Genomic DNA, 4665 nt, shown 5'->3' on the forward strand with positions numbered 1-4665 from the left:
GTACCCTAAAACTTAAAGTATAATTAAAAAAAAAAAAAAAAAAAGAAAAGAAAAAAGAAAAAAGAAATGGAAGGCAGGAAAAGCTGATTTCTGAGAAGGTGATGGCAGTCAGCTCTGCACCATCATATGCTTAATTAAAATATCTAATACGGTTTAATTAAGTATACAATGGTGCAGTGCTTCTGAACATGTGGGATCTTGACCAGCTACTACAGCATCTCCTGGGAACTTGATAGAAATGCAAATTCTCAGGTCCCCACTCCTGACTCGCTGACTCAGAAACAGAGGGGAGAGGGGAGAGTCCCAGTCATCTGAGTTTTAACAAGCCTTCCATGTGATTCAGAAACATGCTGCCATTTAAAACCAACTGCAACAGTGCTTCAGTGTTTGGGTATAAGCGTCAGCTCTTCCGCTTAGCAGCCTATGAGACCTTGACCGGGTTAGTTCATCTTTCTAAATCTCCTTTTCCCTCCTGCGTAAAATAAAGATTGCAAGACTTATATTGAGTTAGATAAAGCACATAGCATTGTAATTAGCAATTGATAGTTATAATGCTTGATGTTTTTTGTCACACACACATGAAAACATATATCTATGCCACAGCCTTTGGTAACAAATAAAACTGACTTCCTTGCTGTCTGTTGGGAGGAGAAATGCCTGTAGAGGATCCTTAATTTATCCAGCAGGAAAAGAGCTACAAATTTATTCTCCTATGTTCTAATCATAGCACTAGAGACCAAAGAAAATTTTTGGTAAGGTAAAGGATTAGAAGCAGGTGTAATTATTTTTCATGAAAGCACAGGAAAGTTGATATTAAAGGCCTTTAAAGGGACAAATCTCAGCACGTTGTACTTTTATGTTTGAAAGGGAGAGAGAGAGACAGGTTCAGGGCCAGAAAGAGCAATGATCCATAAGGCTGGTACTTTGATTAGAGGAAAGGCTACTGGAATCTAGTTAGGCATCCATCCTTTTTACTTTCAATTTCATCCTTAAAAGTTGTCTGGATCAGGCCAGCTCTGTCCGCCAGTTCTTAACTACAAAGAGTTGGGAGATGGTACCTCAAGACAGCCCATCTTCTTCAATCATTTTGAAGGAAACTTTGGCGATAAAAGCAGAACTGTTAGCAGGTACATTTTAATTCATAGTTAACAAAAGAAACCATTTTCATTCTGCATGGCCAAATACCAGGCTATTAAAAAAATGTATCAATGTGATAGGGGATGCTAAGCAAGGCTGCATATGTGAGTATAACTGACTGGTAAAAAATAAATTGAACACGAAAAGACTAATGCTTTGTCAAAGTGGAACAAAAATGAGCAAGGAATACAAATTGCTGGAGATAATGGTTGCCATGGCAATTGTTTGTCCAGGCCCAAACTGTGGTAACTTAGGTAAGAGTAACAGAAAATGAAAGCTTTTAGTAGCACTTCCCCACTATGATTTTGTTGCTGCTGCAGGCTTGGTTAGTATGACTCAATATCCCTTCCTGGCCCTCTGGAAGCCCCAACACAATTATAATTTGCTAAATAAGGAAGAAGGAGATTTGCTTAAATCCCACTTGGAGCAGCAGGTTGTTTCTGAAATCATCATTATTTACTAAACACACCAGACGTTTCAACGTGGGGTGATGGGAGTTGGCATAATTTTTCTGATGCCTCACTCCCCCAAAAAACAAGTAGCTTCCTTCTACTAAAATATATAGAGGTGGGATTAAAAAAAATCAGGGTTGCAAAATGCTGGATTGAAGAGGTAACACAACACCAGCAGCTCCATTTTCTTTCCTATGCATGGCTATTGATAGCCATTTCTCCCACGTGATTACCCATCTATTTGAGATGCTTACTGCATCATGCAAATGAAATGCACCTGTTTGCAGAAAGACACGAATAATCTGGTTTCCAAGTATTCTTGGCTCTCAAACTTGCCTTTATTGACTCAGTGTGTGTGTGTGTGTGTGTGTGTTTTCCTTTCATAATCAAATTATTCTGACTCTAGATTTTCCAAATTCATCTTTTCAACTTTCCTATGAAAGGTGTTTAGGGGAGAAAAACTAAAATAATTAATGAATCACATGGGAAGGGAAGGAGATTTTGGAGGAGAGGAATGGTGTAGAAAATCAGGTTGCCCATTCTCCTATGTTCTGTAACCATAATTTAGAATCTTATCTTGCATGGTTTGTTGGTGAGAAATGTTAACATTTGCATTTCAAGGTAAAGAAAGGCTTTTACTGATGGCCAGTCACCAGGGAAACTTAATGAGAAGTTACAGTGGTTGGATTTGTAGCAACTTGTTTTCTGTAGTATCCAGGCAGCAGACGGCTTTGTGCACACAAATACAGAAAGTGGACTGCTTGTTAGGTATCATATCTAATTAGCTAGAACCCAAAAAACTTCTGCTAATGATATTTTTATGCCAGGAGAGTTTGAGACATTGCACTCCAGTTTGGATATTTTTAAAGAGTAAGAATCTGCAGGAATTACACACACAAATAAAACCGTTAACAGATACTTAGAGCTGTACACCTGTTACATCATTGGATTCTCACCACAATAGCATGAGGTTGGGTATCAGTTTTCTATTGTTGCTGCAACAAATTATCACAAACTTTGACCTGAAATAACACCGTTGTATTATTTCACAGTTCTGTAGGTCTGAAGTCCAACACACGTTTTGCTGGACTAAAAGCAAGGTGTTTGCAGTGTGTTGTTCCTAACTGGATGCTCTGGGGAAGGAACCTGATATCATGCTCATTCATGGTGTTGACCGAATCTGGTTCTTTGTGGTTACAGGACTGAGGTCCCCAGTTCCTTCCTGGCTGTCATCTGTGACCATCTTTAACTGATGGAAGCCTCCGTCCAGCCCCTGCAAGTAGCCCCTCTGCATCTCTGAGCTAGCTAGAGTATCAAAGCCTTCTGCTTGGAATCTCTCTGACTACTGCCACTTTGCCCTGCCTCCAGGTGCAGAAAGTTCTCTCTAATTAAGGACTCATGATTGGGCCAACCCAGATAACCCAGGGTAATCTCTCTATTTTAAGATCATTGATTAGTATATTCAATTATATCAGCAAAGCTCATTTTGCCACGTGGCATCACATATTCACAGGTCCCAGAGATCAGGAGGTGAATGTCTTTTTTGGGGGACATTATTCTGGCATAAAAGGTGGGTAGTATCATTATCTCCATTTTGCAGAAAGAAGGCACTAGTTAAGGTGGTTAAGTAACCTGACAGAGGTAACACGACTAGTAAATGGCAGAGTCAGAATTCAAATGCTGTCTTGACTCAAGAAGTCAATCTTTCAAATACTATACTGTATTGTTTCCAAGTGACTAATTGGTAATGTAGGTGGAAGTTATTATAAGCACCTTCTCCCTCCTGCCTCCAAATGCATTCCTTAATGTGCAAGTGATTTCATACTGAGCTGGAAATTATTTGTCAGAAAGTATGCATGGAAGAATTAGTACTGTGGAGATACTCAGGAGCAATATCAAATAGCCCTTTAATAGCTTTTCATCCAGTTAAATTGGTCAAATTGTACTAGAGACGCATGGAAATTCTCAAAAATGCTTCCTCGACCTCCTGTAGTAGATTTCATTATGGTTTCCAATTGGTTCCTCTTTCCTGTTATGGAATTCTATTTCCCTACATTTACTATGACTTAATGATAGATTATGTATATTCCCATGCTCTTTAACACTGGGCTTGCCTGAATAACTTGCTTTGATTATGGCGATATTAAGGTTAATAGTACTAACCAAGCTGTAAATGTATTTGAATAGTTTGTGTTTTTCTCTTGTGTTCCCATGATCTCCCATGAAAAGGACATTCAGTGGGCAGCTGCTAGACCCTGAATATTGAAGGCATGCAGAGTAGAACTAAACCCAACCCACAGCCTAGAGCCCAGCCCAACCCAGCCCAAGCAAATGAGCCAAACCCCACAGACCTGAAATCTATGAATGAGAAAAGTAAACTCTTGTTTTTGTCAGACATTGAAAATTTCAGAGTTTTCTTTCAATAGTGTAGCAATATTGTGGAAAAAACAAATTCACCTTCCCTGAAGGATCAGCTTTCACTAATAATTTCAATGGTTTAAAAAGCTATGTGCTTGGAAGGGAACCAACCCTGTTACCCTATTCATATCTCATAGTTGTCCAGGGGTCTTTCCCTAATAGAGCATTATCCATAGGGGATATGTTTTTTATCTCTTAGTGACTAAACAACATCATCAAATTTTGGAGGAGTCAATGAAGGAAGACAGGAAGAGAAGCAGTAATATTGGACCCATGTCAGAGAGAAAACTTCTAAAAATATTTTCTAAGACATAAATTTGAATCACAATCTGCCATTTACTTTGTAATCTTGACTATGTGAGTTAAATTGTCTAGCATGGAAAATGTGAATATCTCCCTCATTTGATTATTATAAACAGGAAATGATAAAATGCATCAAAGGCCTGCAGCACAATGTCTAGTATATAGTAAGAGCTCAATAAATGCTAGCTACTAAACACTGACAGTAAGGAAAAGATGTTTGCATTTGTTCATTCATTCATTATTTCAGCCTCTGCAAAGATATCACAGATGCTTGCTTCCTTCCTTCCTTCCTTCTTTCCTGCCTGCCTTTCCATCTCCTCTTTCCCTCCTTCCTTCCTTTCCTCCCTTCTTCCTT

This window comes from Pan paniscus, chromosome 21 (assembly GCF_029289425.2).
Source record: "Pan paniscus chromosome 21, NHGRI_mPanPan1-v2.0_pri, whole genome shotgun sequence".
Lineage (NCBI taxonomy): Eukaryota > Metazoa > Chordata > Mammalia > Primates > Hominidae > Pan > Pan paniscus.